We start from the raw sequence: 16,281 nt of genomic DNA on the forward strand, positions 1-16,281 counted from the left end.
GGGATTTTAAAATTCTTGCTACATTATGGAGTCTAATTTCTTTTGAAAGTAAATCCGGAAATTTTACATTTAAGAAAAGAAGAAACAATTGTATTGTTCGTCCACTCAATTTTTGTTTCTACGGTTTCTACGGTTCCACATATCCTCTTATCCTTATAGTCTAATATTGACAAAGAAAAGGATTGATAAATGATTGAGAAAAATTAATGAAATAGAAGAGCAAGAGAGGATATTTTCCCCTTCTCCATTTCAACTAAAATCGTCAAAATCAATCAAATATATTCAACCAAATAACCAACACAAACTCTGTATCTTTAGGATACAAGATTTCGAAATATACAAAAACACTTCTCCTTACTGCAAGTTAAGAAATTGAAAATGGTTAACTGCCATTTTACAAAACTCATCTGGTTTGCTTTTTCTCTTAACACCATTCTGAACTTTGATATGAACAATGCCGTCAAACAATGGTTTGTGCTTCAAAAAAAACAACAACGGTTTGTTAGCTGGATGAATAATAGTGTTTTAAATCATGCATGCTACTGATAAGTTTGTGGATTGTCAAGCTAAGCCGAGTGGGTTGTATATCTTTTTCTTTTCCTTTTCCTTTTCAGTCTTGACGTCCGCTGCTTGTTAATGGCACGTTCTCGGTGCTCCTAGAATGTTTTCCTTTTCCTCCAATATTTAATTATAACAGACGAAACAACACAACTGTTACAAGAAAAGAAGAAAAGATGCAGATTCTTACACACCTTATAACTGACATGACATCAAAATACAGTACTTATACATTCTTACAAACTAGTCATTAAGGAAGTATGTAAGCATAAAGGAGCTCATTCCAAGTATCAGGGACTCCGGGGAGGCACCAATGCCAACAATCCGAATAACTAACGGGGTCTGATATTTTAACTGGAGTTGATGTATCCCATATTTTCTTAAACACGGATGAACGGGCATCTTTCCTGTATTCTGATAGTTGTGTAATGTTCAGTATTTTCACATCAACACCTCTAACCTTCAATTCATTGACTCTACTCTCCAAGGCCTTCATAAAGTCCGTATTTGTTCCTTGAAATATCGGTTCCGTTTCGTTGTAACAATTTCCTTCTTTGTTCTTTCCCAATTCCCGTGCCCTGCAACATTGTGATGATTGAGAGATATGGTAAATCTAAATGCATTTAGAGTTAATAGTTGAATAGAGTATATTGTTGAGACATAGAGATGATATACCTCTCATGTGCTGGTGATATGGTGTTGAAAAACAATTGCGTCTTTGTACGGTTGATATGATTTTCAAGCCAATCGGACCATGTTTTCAGACCCACTTCAAAATTACCCACTGTTCCTAAATCTTTGTAGATTCCTTCATTAGGTCTTTCAAAGGATCCCCATCTGTTCACAAGTACATGATTTTCTATTCTTACTAGTCGCGCGCATTGTTGCAAATTGCTCAAGAAACCTAATGCCTTCGGTATGATTCATTCAGCTAATAAATGGTTTGTCAAACTTACAAGACTTCCAGTTTTGGTTCCAACCACCAAACGTAGGAATCAAAGATAAGTATATCAGCATCAGACCAGTGAATTGCGTGTTTTTCAATAGCTCCGCTCTGACAATCCGATGTGGTACTCGATGGTACACCGGGTTATCCGAATTTGATTCAACCAACAATGGCGCCCAATATCTCTCATTGGTCGCATTGAATTCCTACACATATTTGTTGGTCAACCATAGATGAATTCTTTTTGATCAACAAACCATAGATCAATTCAAGCCATATATAGAGCATATAGAACTTACAATGGCTGTAAAGATCATCAGAGAGCCATTGGTGTGTCTAGATTTTAGTGCTGATGGGATCACATCTCAGATCTAGGAATTACTGTTTGGTACAGAAATGAGAGGACCGGTTAATGTGTAGTCCACCCATATATTATAATTATCCGCTGGTCCAAAAACATGTTTTTGGACCAGAATCTTTATTCCCTAGTCCATCAACGTGCGGTTGGCACAAGACGGTAGTTTAAATATGCCAAACATACCCTTCTGCAACTATTAATCATGAACAAAACACATTCAAACTCAGTTTCTTCTCAGATTCAGTCTCTCGTTTTATCTGCTGTTGCGTTTTGGTTCATCTCAGTTTTCTGGTAGTGTCTTTCAATTAGGTTCATCTCAGCTTCGAATTAGGTTCATCTGAGCCTCGAATTAGGTTTATTTGAGCTTCGAACAAGGTATTTATCTTTTAATCATCTTCCTCAGCTGTTGTTCTTGAAATCTTGATGAATAATTAGGTTTATTCTGATCCGATTTCTAACAGAATAATTGAATATGATGTATATTGTTATCTATCTCTTATGATTTCAGTTTTATGTTGATTTACATTGTCAATTCAGTTTCCGTTCGATTTTTTAATTTTTTTTTTGTTTGTTTTTTTGTGTTTCAAATAGGTATCTCAGATTCGAATTAGGTTTATCTCAGATTCGAACAAGGTATGTTACTGTAATCACGTTTTTATCTGCTGCTGTTCTGTTTTAGTTTCTTTTGTAAACTGATTTTTGTATTTTTTGATATAGGTTTGTTTTTCATTAGACAGATCATGTAGTAATTTTTGTTCTCTCTTTTTGATATAGCTGCAGTTTCATTAGCATGGTTTTTGTTGATATGATCATAATTCTCAAAATATATGGAACATATTTATTCATAGGCACGGTACATATTGATATGTTGTTTAATGTATGTTATTTATTCTACATGTTATATGCATTCAGAGACTCAATACATGTCAATACGTAGTGCATAGAACATGTCAATACATATCGAAATTTGGAACATATTTATTCATAGGCATGGTACATTTTGATATGTTGTTTAATGTATGTTATTTATTCTACATGTTATATGCATTCAGAGACTCAGTACATATCAATACGTAATGCATAGAACATGTCAATACATATCAAAATATGGAACATATTTATTCATATGCACGGTACATATTGATATGTTGTTTAATTATGTTATTTATTCTACATGTTATATGCATTCATAGGCTCAGTACATGTCAATACATATCGAAATGATACAATACATATCCATACAGAGACTCTTTTTGGTTCATCTCAGTACATGTCAATACGTATCATATCAATATGTGTATTACCAATAGTTAATTATTGGGTCATTTTTTACAGGGTAAAACATGTCTGACGTTGCTCCCGCACCATATTTATATTGTTATTCTCATGTGTACCATAAGCAATACCATTTTGCATATTTGGTTACATCGTTTTCAACTTTAGAGGATTTGAAATTTTGCATCTGTAATATGTGGAGCTGGTTGACTCCATTGACTATTTTGGTTAACTATTTCCAGAATCAAGCGATAGTTCCTATTCTTACAGATGTAACTCTCCAGGGAATCACTGCATTACATTCTGCAAAGCAATCGGCTTTCTTTGATTTGCAGGTAGATGTAATTTCAGCTGGCGCATATAGTTCTTCTAGGTGTATGGAAGTTGACAGTAATGCAGACTTAGTTTTCAGTGCAAAAAAAGTTATTTGAAAGATGGTAAAGAGGTCCCAAATGTGTTTTTTTCAGATGGTTGGGAGAAGATTTTTGATGATACTACACAATTAATCTATGGTGGTGTTTATGTCGTACGTATAGCATGCCAAAAATACTGCATGAGAACTGGATATGAGGTAATTAAGAAGAAGAATGACCTTGAGAGATTCACCGCCGTATGCAGCATGAAAGGTTGTTCATGTAGGCTTCATGCAACTTCCATTGGTAGTTCTCTTGATGTTTTTAAGATAAAGGAATATGAGGGAAGGCACACCTGTGGCGATGGTTATATGTTGAAGAATCCAACAGTTACGAGAAAACTCATGAACAATCTAATTCATGAGCGTGTCAGGCACAACCCTCGCGTAACGCCAGCAGAGATCGTAGATTATATTAAAGTTGCCGGATGGATCGATATCCAGTATCACCATGCATATCATGCACTTGAGTTGTCCCATAAACAGATTTTTGGTAATGATGTCAAGTCTTACACTGATCTTGCTTGGTGGGTGAATGTTGTTAGGGAAACAAACCTCGGGTCATTTATTGATTTCGACTTTAATGATGCTACAAAAAGATTCAACGGACTTTTTGTTTGCTTTGGAGCTTGTAGAGAGGGATATAAACTATGTCGTCCGATGATATTTTGTGATTGTACATTTATCACTGGAACTTTTAGGGGAGGTTTCATGGCGCCAACATGTCTTAATGGCAATCAAGGTAACTAGTTTTTTTTTTTTTTTTTTTTTTTTTTGATATGTAGTGTCTGGTAGTTAGATCACTCATTTTTACTACAATACTGACAATGAGGATACTACTACATATTGACCTTACTGGGTACGAGGTAAACCATACTTCATGTAAATATGTAGTGTCAGCTTTTCACATATCAACAAAGAGGTAAACCATACTACATATTTGACCTTACCGGGTATGAGATAAACCATACTGCATGTCAATATGTAGTGTCAAGCAGTTGGTTATTATTTTCCTTTTAGCAGTTGCTTAACATAACTAATAATTCCTTTTGCAGTTTTTTATCCCCTCGTGTTTGGTTTAGTATCTGGTGAAACTAATAACAACTGGGAATGGTTTTTCAAGAATCTGAAGGAGACTTTGAATGATGATCGCCCAATCACTTTTATGACTGACCGAGGTGAAGGGTTGGTTAAATATATTCTCAAAGTATTCCCTAATTCTCATCAAAGATATTGTTATTTCCACTTGGGCAAAAACTTACCTATCGCAAAGTCTGACGAAAAGTATAAAGAAGTGACTGATGCTTTCCGAAAGGCGACATATGCTCTTTCTCCTGCAACATACGAGGAAGCTCTTCAAGAAATGGTTAATTTGGTAAGGCCTTGGGTTGCTGACTACTGCCACAACATTCCAAAGGAAAAGTGGTCTAGTGCGTTCTTCAAGGGCTGTAGTTATGGTCAGACTTCTTCTAGCGTTGCTGAATCGTTCAATAACTAGATTAACCGCGAGAAGAAGTTACTTGTTGCTGCATTTGTTGACTCGATCAGGTTTGTATCAGTTTCCTTAGTCACAGTACAAGCTTATATGTAGTCTTAATATTTTATTAGTTTTCTTTTTGTAACAGTATTAGTATACATGTTCTGTTAATCTACGTATAACGTAGTATAATAGACTTGCTATTCCCTTGTCGTGTAGGCTACGTATGATGGAAATGATGTCAGAACGTCGTGAACAGAATGTCTTGATGAACCCAGAACTGCTAACCCCTGTGTATCAAGCCTTGATTGAACTACACATTCAAATTGGTCGTCCCTGGAAAGTTATCCAGTCAGATGCTAAGCGTTATGAAGTGCATTCTCCAAGGTTAACATTTACCCCTAATCTCTATCATTTGAATTTTTGTTATTTTCTCTTCTTTATAAGTAGCATGTTCTGTGATGTGGACTCTATCCACCAAACTAGTATCTTAGGTGTACTGAAGATAACATATGAATATGTACTGTGTATATATTCAGTAGATAATATGGGTGTTTTTTGTGTGTGCAAGTCTCATATGGTAGATTTAGAGAGAAAAACTTGTACTTGCCAACGATGGCGCGTTTATGGTTTTCCATGCTCGCACGTTACTGCAGCTATTACTAAATCTGGAGGAAGGATGTTTGATTACGTCGACGATTACTTCAAAGTTACCACTTTTCGTGAGCTATATTCAATAACTATTAGACCTGTTCCTAACCACGACAGGTATGAGTCTTTAATCAGTACATTTTTTGATATTGTTTTTGAGGAACAATATCAAAAACAATATCTATTATATGTAGTTAGGATACTTTATTTTTTCTCACAGACCTGATGAGTATCACATAGACGATACCGTTCTCCCACCAGAAGTAATTAGGGCTCCACCAGGCAGGAAAAAGGGGAAGCATATTAAATCATCATATGAGACTAGTAGAAAATCTGTCAAATGTTCAAACTGTAATTTGAAGACTCATCACAACAAGACAACATGCACTCTTATCCGTCAGTATGAACTTTCTGAAGAATGATTTTGTGCCAGGTATGTATTTCAATCAGTACATATTAAAGATATTTCTTGGGGTAGGATGATACAATACAATGTATTTTTAAGTAAGTAGTATTTCAATCATTACATACAGTACCAACTGAATGTGGTTAATAACTGTTTCTTTTATAGTACATACATCACAAGTGTACTGAAATTACTGTTTTTGTTGTTTCTTAGACATCTTTTGGTTTTTGAAACATTATATGTCTATCAAAATGTAGTTATATTGATCTTTTCGAATAATGAAATATGTCGTTAAGTCTATCAAAATGTCATCATCTATCACCAGTAGTGTAGTATTACATACTGATATTACATGTCAGTATTGTAGCGTAAGCATCTTCAGTATGTAGTGATTTGTAGTGTAACCATACTAATACTACATATCAGTATGTAGTGATTTGTAGTGTAAAATATCATATCAGTATTTAGTGATTTTTGTAGTGTAACCATACTGATATTGTAACAAGAATACAATCAGTAGTTGTGGTGTAACCATCTTCCACTACATACTGACATTCACATCACTTAAAACAAATTTGAACAATTCCATAAGATTAGTTTCAACTTTTGTGGTTTCCCAGCTGATTCACCATCTACAGGGGTCGAAGGGGCAGCGTATCAAAATTATTAATGTGTAGTATACTACACAACAAAGTAACACAACTGGAATATCACTAATATGTAGTATGTAGTATACTAGTAGTAACTAGTACTAGTACTAGTAGTAATATGTTATATATTGGTACTACATATTAATATGTTTTATGTTATATATTAATACTACATATTAATATTGATATGTACTATGTTGTATATTGATACTACATATTAATATGTAATATCAATATGTTATTTTCAACATTGTCATGTTATGTATATAATGATACTACATATTGATATGTAGTATGTTATATATTGGTATGTAGTATGTTTGATACGTAGTATGTTATATATTGATACTACATATTGATATGTAGTATGTAGTATGTTATATATTGATATGTAGTATGCTATGTATTGATACTACATATTAATATTGATACTACACATTAATATGTAGTATCAATATGTTATTTTCAACACTGTCATGTTATGTATATAATCATACTACATATTGATATGTAGTATGTTATATATTGGTATGTAGTATGCAACATGCTATGTAACATTACATAGCAATATGTAATGGTAGACACCACTACAAGAATGTAAGTATCTACCACTACATATTGATATGTAACAGTACATATCAATATGTAATGATAGACACCACTACAAGAATGTAAGTATCCTACCACTACATATTGATATGTAAGTATCTACCATTACATATTGATATGTAATGGTAGACACGACTACAAGAATATAAATATCTACCACTACATATTGATATGTAACAGTAGATACTGATATGCTACTTAGACTACGTACTGATATGCTACTTACCTGTGTGTTTTATTTTCCTTTTGTCTCTTGTATATATTTGACTTTTTGCTCCAAATTAGATTTAGCCCAGTTTTTAACCTCAGAACGCTGAACTTCAACATCATGGAACTTCAATACTGCAGGTGTTGTTGACAATTCAACTTCAGAGGTGGCATTAGCATGAGTTTGATCTTTCGGTGTTGACAAACCAACTTCATCATTGTTGATATTAACATATGTTTGATCTTCCGGAGAACCTTGCATTTCGACCTCAACTATTGGGTCCACATTCAACTCTTCATTGAGTTTGGTTTGAGTAGGTGTACATCCCAAGCTAACATAATCTTCCTGGCTGGCTTCTCTCTGCAAAGGGAAAGCTTTCAGATAAATTTCATGCAACATGAACTCAACCTTTGAAGCCTCAACCGTTTCTCCCTCTTGCTGCATTGTGTTGACTTCACTCCATTTAGAAGATATTGTACTCCTCAAATTATCGTATTTGATCTTCCAATCTTCTCCCCCCAATACTGAGTCATCTTCTTCTTCCTCTTGTTCTTTCTCTTCTTCGGATTCGGAATTGTCATCTAAACAACAAGCTCCAGTATTTTCTTCCTCTTGAATCCTTCATGAGATACGATTAAGGATTTGTTTTTATTGGTTTGTGATCTCGTCTTTGAAATCAACATGGAACTGGTACAAATCAAATAATGTAAAAAAACAACTACATATTAGATATTACCAAAAAAAAAACCTTTTATATTTCTTTCTCTATTAGATACACAGGGAGAACTACATATTGATATGTATCCACATATTTGAATGATAATAAATACATATTGATATGTATCACCACATATCAATATATATTTTCGATGTTATGTATCACTACGACATATTGATATGCTAATAACTACTTATCAATATATACATATTGATGTCGAAACCACATATTGATATACTAATAACTAGTTATCAGTATCCACATACTGATATGTATCACCACATATGAATATGTTATGCTAATAACTACTTATCAATGCAAATATCACTACATATCAATATGTCGAACTACATATGCTTATCAATATATATTTTTATTCGACAAAATATGTACTGCAAGTTTACCTGATACTCAGAAAGATCAATATCCTTTAGGAACTCAGTACACATATTTGTATGATTCCACCTAGCCACTCTTGGAACATACATTCCTTCAGGTTCTGTCACTATATCCTCGGGCGCCACCAAATGGGTATGCTCCGCAAACCATGGCTGCAAGTACATATTAAAATGCAGAAAACACACAAAACAAAAATATATACTATCAAAATGTAGGAAACACACAAAATAAAAAGATTTTTAAAGTAGAATAAACAAATAAAAAAATAAATAGATTCTTACCAATAAATAAACAACACAACCATTTGTGTGTTCTAGGGATTCCACGTTTTCATTCATCTCTTTCTTTAAATGAGAATGGGTGAGGTCAGGCCATGAAATATTCTTGGCCTTATCAAGATCAAGGACGAAACCGATATATTTTTCATTCAAAGCGTTTGCATCACTTGTTGCAAAAAATAATGAAGTGCACATAAATAGGAAGATAAGCCTAACAAGATCTTCGGCATCTTCCTCGTCTTCCTCAGATTCTTCAGAATCTTCATTTGATTGATCACCCACGCTTTGCAGAGACTCTTCATCAAACTTCTTCTTTTTCACATTAATTGGTGTTCGTTTAAGGATTTTCAAGATTGCCTTCACAATCATTGGCCTAGTCACTTTATCACCAGCTTGCATATCAGCAGGAAAAGTCCTTTTGAAGAATTCTGTTTCACGTCATCCACTTTGTTTATTGACTTGTGTAAGCCTTAAATCATAATATTCCCTATTTGAAATTCTTGGCATCCCATAAACAAGTGTCATTTCTTCTGGTGTGGATAACAGCTCATTTGGTGAGCCATGCTTTTCAAAGCAAAATGTAATCTTGTTTGGATCTTGAACTATCACGTAACAACATAACATTTTGGTCATTGCATCTTCAATCTTCAACCAGTGTTCCAACTCAAATTTTGTGTACCAGAACATTAGGAACAGGTTCTCGTATGATGCTTCAGAAATCAGCTTCAGCTGCAACTCAATCAACATAAGTTTTTAAGTGGTCTTAATAGTCTTCGCAATCCCTCACAAGCCCCTAAAACCGCCACGGTATAAACTTCGTGGTTTTCCAGCTCCTTTCTTACGCTTATTACAAGAATCTAAAACTATTACACTACATATCAATATACTATATTAACATGTAGCTATATCATCAATATGTAGTTGTAATATCTATAAAGTACTTGAAATTACATATTATTAACAGTACATATTACTAGCAGTACATATCATATGTAATGGTAGATACCACTACAAGAATATAAGTATCTACCTCTACATGTTGATATATAATAGTAGATACCACTACGTATTATTATAAGTACATATCAATATGTAATGGTAGATACCACTACAAGAATATAAGTATCTACCTCTACATATTGATATGTAATAGGAGATACCACTACGTATTATTATAAGTACATATCAATATGTAATGGTAGATAGCACTACAAGAATAGAAGTATCTACCTCTACATATTGATATGTAATAGTGCGTATGGCATATGTATCTGCTTTGATACAGTAAAAAGTGTACATTAAAATCACATATTTCATATTCCATGTATCTACTGTGATACATGGGAAAGTGAACATTAAAATCACCCTATTCGATTAGTTTCACCATTTACGAGGGTCGAGGGGGCAGCTCCCCCTTGTTATTAAGAATTAATTTGGTTTTAACACTACAAACACTTTTTATTGTATCAAAACACTACATACCTTCTTTCAGGGATACATTACCCCCCCCCCCCCCCCCCTCCCCTTTTTTGCTTTCCCCTTTGCTTTTGGTGAAGGAGTAGCATCTCTCAGGACAAGTGCTTTGTTCCCCTTTGCTTGCAGTGAAAGAGTAGCATCCTTTGTATCCTTTTTTCCTTTTACTTTAGTAGTTGTCGTTGCTGCTTTTCTTTTGCTTTTTTCTTTAGGAGTAGCTGATGCTTTCTTTATTTTGGTTTTTGCTGTAGTAAACCAAAAACAACATCAAAAAAAATATCCTACATATTGATATGTAGTGTCCAACAATATCAAATATCCTACATATTAATACGTAGTGGTATCCACATGCTAATCTACCAACACTACATATGAATATCACACTGCATATCAATATGTTGTGTCAAATTACATACACAACTTATGAAAACATATCAATATGTAATCACAGAGATGTTGTAATTCTATTGAACAAAAAAATATATGAATCACATACTGCATGTCAACATGTTGTGTCAAATTACATACACAACAGATGAAAAACATGTAAAACATATGACTCACAGAGATGTTGTGATTCTATTGAACAAAAAACATATGAATCACACACTGCATGTCAATATGTTGTCTCAAATTACATAAACAACATATGAAAACATGTATACCAGACACTACATACAAATATGTAGTGATTCTATTGAGCATAGAAATCAAAAAGAAAATCGACAACAACTTACCTATTTTCTGATCGACATGTTTCTTCCTCTTTGTTGGTGAAGGAGTAACAACTTTACTCTTACTTCTTGTTATTGGTGAAGGAGTAACAGCAGGGGGGTTTCTTCGGGGTTTGTTGTTGGTGAATCATCATCGTTTTTTCTTCTTCTTTTTGCTAGAGAAGGGTTTTCTTCTGTAATTGTCCTCTTAATTTTTCTATTCAATACCATTTTTTCTCTTCAACTGAATGAAATGAAAATTAGGTCGGAAAGTTATGAAAATTAGGTTTTCTGTAACTGTTGTTGATAGATTTTCGATTTCAAATTTCGGTAACCGCTGTTGATGATCTTTATCGATTTCGTTTTCCTGTAACTGATTTCAAATTTCGGTAACTGAATTTCTGCAACTGTTGAAAGAAGGGAGAGAACTGAGAGAGAAGAAAACTGAAAACTGAGTAGAAGAAAAATGAAAAAGGAACTGACATAATCCCGTGTTATGGGTATAAAGGTAATTGCCGCTGCTTTTTAAACATTTTTTGACCAGCGGATAATTTGTTTATCCCGCTGGACTACACAGTAATCCCGGGTCGGGTTTTTGACTAAACAGAAAATTTCTCATCACAGATTCCACCATGCAAACCATGGAATCCCACTGAGTTGTGCCCATTGAATCTCCAACATAGACCATCATTTTCCCTCTCAGTCTCTCTAGTAATTCTCTGGCATTGAACCTAGCTTATGTTACATTTAACCAGTATAATTAAGATTAAGAGTTTACAAAAACCAAATGTTAATTAGTTGAATCAAAGCTCAGATTGGAAAACATCAAGTAATTAATAAAAGTAGAAAGAATCATAATGACCTTGGTAAGTCACACTGGTCGGATTGCCATCTCCAATTCTGATATCTTAAATCCTTTCTTCCAAACTTCTCACAGGTATACCAATCATTCCAGAGTGAGCACTGCTTCCAAGAATACAAAGGAGGTAGTCGAATTATCGAAAACCCATTTACCTGAAAAGAGATCACAACTTTACTGTGCAGTTGTCAGTTCGCCATAGCCCTTCAATGTCGTCTCGTTGTGCTTTATTTTCGTGTTGTTGTAACCCTTCATTGTGGTTCTGGACATTGTACTGACATTTTCAAAGAAGGGCCAACTACTTTCGCTTATCATATAAACAGCAATGACAACAAAGATGGCGACTAAAATTGTTGTTAGGATATGTAAACTTGGCATGAGAGTTCCAGGCACAACCATTATAGCACTTGTTTTTATTAGTCTCTCTCTATCACTACAATGTTGTTTCTGTATCTCCTTTTCTCTCTGTGTTTCTTTCTTCATTCACGCATATTAGGTACGATCTGAGAGTTGCTGATAATCATACCTTGTCTTTAGAAAAAGTCTTTGAACTAAAATTATTATGAGGTTTTGAATTCTTGGTGTGGAAAGTAGTTGCTGTATTATTTATTCCAAAATTGAGGGGATCCGAATCTGCTCATCCGTAGTTGCGGTGTTAATTTACTAGTGGTGCGTTGCACGTACGGGCACAGTTTGGTTCTCCATAGAAAACAATTCATACCTTTCAAACTTCTTTTATAATTTAACATCCTTTAGAGTATATATATAGGTTTACATCATCCTTTCTTGACTACTTGGAGTAAATGTACAGCGATTCACAGTAAGAAAAACGACATTATCAATCTCCCTTCTTTAAAATGCTAAGTCATATAAGCTTCCACGTCGCACGGTTTGGGTCTCCTGAGGCCGTCGAGAATTTCTGGAAGGGCTCCCTCTAATCAAGGGTAAAGCCCTGCAATATTTAAAACTAATACTTTATACAACGCATCCATATGGACTGCAGATTGTGCAAAATCTCTGAAACATGTATGTCCTCTAGCCAAGGCTGGGATGTTGTATATAAAAGGTTTAATAGTGCTGCTTGTGATTCTACTTATCATGGTTTCTGCATCTTGCTGCTATAAGGAAAATCTTCAGAAAGGTCGGGAGAGGCTCAAGTCATAACCAAGATTCTTAACAATGGAACTACAAAAACTGCGTGGCACACTAGGAATCATATTATGCAGATAAGAGAAACTACCAAATAGTTTCTCTTCATTCCTTCAACTATGGTATCAGCGGCAGGTTCCAATCCTAGGAACTGTGGGTTATGGACTTGTGGTTTGTTCTGCGTTCACCGGCAACATAGCTGATTGGTGGTTTCCTCCCAACTTCCCTTCTTGTATTGCTCCCCTAGTTATTAGTACTGGCAGCACTTCTTTTTGTTAGTTTGTTTTCCTTTTTCTTTTATATTGCAAAAACTAAAAAGATGATCTGCTGATTCACTCATCCAATTCTTCAGTCATGGTTACGAGATTATCTTTGTGTAGTTCATTCATTGGCTGTTAAAATTTAATTTTTAATTCTTTTAATAACATAACATAACATATTCTAGTTGATCTTCCCGCCTAGTGAACAACATAACTACCCTGCCTTAACAGAAAAGAAAACATAACTACCCACATCATCAAATCTGACAATCCTATGGTTTTGTCTGTGATTTTATTCTCCTTCACCTTTATAGGTCACAAAGTATGAAACGCGGACATTACAAAATATCAAACCGAGACGACTACCAACAATAGTCTGGTTTGAAAAACTAAAAAGACAATGTTGAGAAACTGCGATTTAACATGTGTGATTGCAATTTAACAGTCTCCGTATCTTTTCATCTACTTTGAAAAAATAAATAATGATGTTGAGAAATTGCAATTTTTTTTTTTTTTTGCTAAGACAATAAATTTCATTTCAAGAGAAAGATTACAGGTTGAGGAGAAAGTCAGGCTTACCACCCGACCGTTCACCCGATTACATTGTTTCTTCTACGATGCTTTTCTTCCTTATCAGCCAAAGATATGAAAACTCTATTAACATAATCTAATTTTGAAAAATAGAATTTAGTCAAAAGAAATTGACGGTCATCTAAGATAGTTTGAATCCAATTAAACCCACAAAATTATGGTTGAAGCTTTACAATTTAACTTGGAACTTAACTTGTGTGATTGGTTTGCTTGATGGTTTGGAAATGGGCCTGGTAATAATACGAGGCTTATATGAAACATGGTCTAAGAACGATTTTTTGGGATCAGCCTTTTTTGGGACCATTGTTTTATAAGACCATCTACTCTACAATGCTAACGGGTGTCCTAAAGTAGCGAGTTTACTAATTTTTCCAAGCCCTAATTAACACTAACTCTACCTTAAATCGTGAAACCTAATCTAAAAGAAAAAAGAAAAAAAAAATCTGACGCAAGGAGAACTGTTTTCTCCTCTTCTTCTTCATTTCAAACTCGTCTCTATCGATTAATCGTCGATTCATAAAATTTTCATCGTCGATTAATCAATCAACTATATAAATGGTTCGTCGAAAGCAAACCAAAAGACTCCCAGGAAAAGGTCCACCATTAGGACATCTAGCTAATCAAGCAAATAGAATTGAGGAAGAACTTGAACTGGAAGGTGAATAATTGATTCGGCGTAACAGTCGCAAGAACAACCCTGAGTCTGCCATGGGACCGATTCGCAGGTATTTCCCGACAAACTCATTACTTTTAATTTGATTTTCATCGGTTCAATTGAGTAGAAATCATCAAAATAGTGTTCATATGGAAGTTACAGTGTTGAGTTCGGTTAGAATGTGTTTTATTGTTACCCTAGTTTCTTCACCGAACTACCTGGTATGAAGAACACGAAGAACAATTCGGTTCTATAGGATTTAAAACTAGGTTACCGAACTCTGAGTTCGGTTATTTCGTAAAAATTGTTGAAACTGCCGTGTAACCGAACTCTACCTGTATTACAAAAGAAACTCTGTTTGGTTGTTTCGCATAAATGTTTAAAACTGCCATGTAACCGAACTCTACCTGTATTACAAAAGAATTTCTTTTTGCCATGTAACCGAACTGTTCTTTTTTTCCCTGTGTGTTTAGTACCCATACAACCGAACGTTTTCCAATTTGTTCGGTTGCTTCGCAAAAAATTTTGAAACTGTCATGTAACCGAACTCTAACCATATTTGAAAAGAAAAACAAACTTTTCCATGTAACCGAACTTTACTGTTTTTCCCATTATGTTGAGTTCTTTTATAACCGAACTCTGTCCAATATGTTCGGTTTGTTCGCAAAAAACCTTGATAAACCGAACTCTTGGCTAATTACATATATATGTGGAGTTCGGTTTGCTCGCAAAAATGCTTGAGTAACCGAACTCTGCCCTGGAACACGATTTTTTTTCTTGAGTTGTTTTTTTTCGTGAATTATTCCTTATTTCTTTTGTTTAGTGGCAAAGGTAAGAAATCCAACCAACCATTACCATAAGATTTGAGAACTCCCACACCTCGAGGGAAAGTATATTGTGATGTCGGTAAGCGTGGAACCAAAAATGCTAAGTATGGACGTGGGTCATTGTCGGGTGTTGTCATCCAAGACGATGTCAATAGAGATAATGTTGACTATGTGATACAACAAGTTAATGAAGAAATTGTGGAAGACATGGGTAATCAAGAACATAATCAAGGAGGAGGAGAGGAACCATCTAAAGTCATGGGTGGAAATAAGGATGATGGGGATGACAATGAAGAAGATAAGGAATATGGAGATAAGGATGATGTGGATGACAATGAAGAAGATAAGTAAGATGGAGATAAGGATGATGGGGATGACAATGTTGAAGGTGAGGAAGGTATGGATAAGGATGGAGACAATGAAGATGAAGAAGCAGTGGACGACTCGGATGAAGAGGAAGTTGAACAGGAAGAAGTCAAGAAAAAAACTAGAAAGGCGGCTAAAAAACCTTGTGCTAGATATGCATACATTCCTGATGACGATCTGTGTTTTCCACCAAAGAACCTAACTTATGGTACTCCAAGAGATGGAGGGGACGTCTTGTTTGGCTACAAAAACTCATGGGATGATAAGATCTATTCGGCAAAGGTATTGAATCTAACCATGAAGATTTCTCAACGATTTTTTTATATTTTGACATATATTTTTCTATATATATTAGTATATAAGGTAGGATGTTGTTATTGTAAGACCATAATAATGTTGTCCATGTTTTAAAACGTCAAAAGAACAAGATATGGAATGTATAA

The 16,281-nt window shown here is 34.6% G+C and overlaps 1 pseudogene; it reads right to left on the reverse strand.

Annotated features, from left to right (window-relative positions):
- Positions 1-808: 808 nt before the first annotated feature.
- LOC113324659 lies at positions 809-12,389 on the reverse strand (annotated as a pseudogene).
- Positions 12,390-16,281: the final 3,892 nt, after the last annotated feature.

The sequence above is a fragment of the Papaver somniferum genome, chromosome 11 (genome assembly GCF_003573695.1).
Source record: "Papaver somniferum cultivar HN1 chromosome 11, ASM357369v1, whole genome shotgun sequence".
Classification (NCBI taxonomy): domain Eukaryota; kingdom Viridiplantae; phylum Streptophyta; class Magnoliopsida; order Ranunculales; family Papaveraceae; genus Papaver; species Papaver somniferum.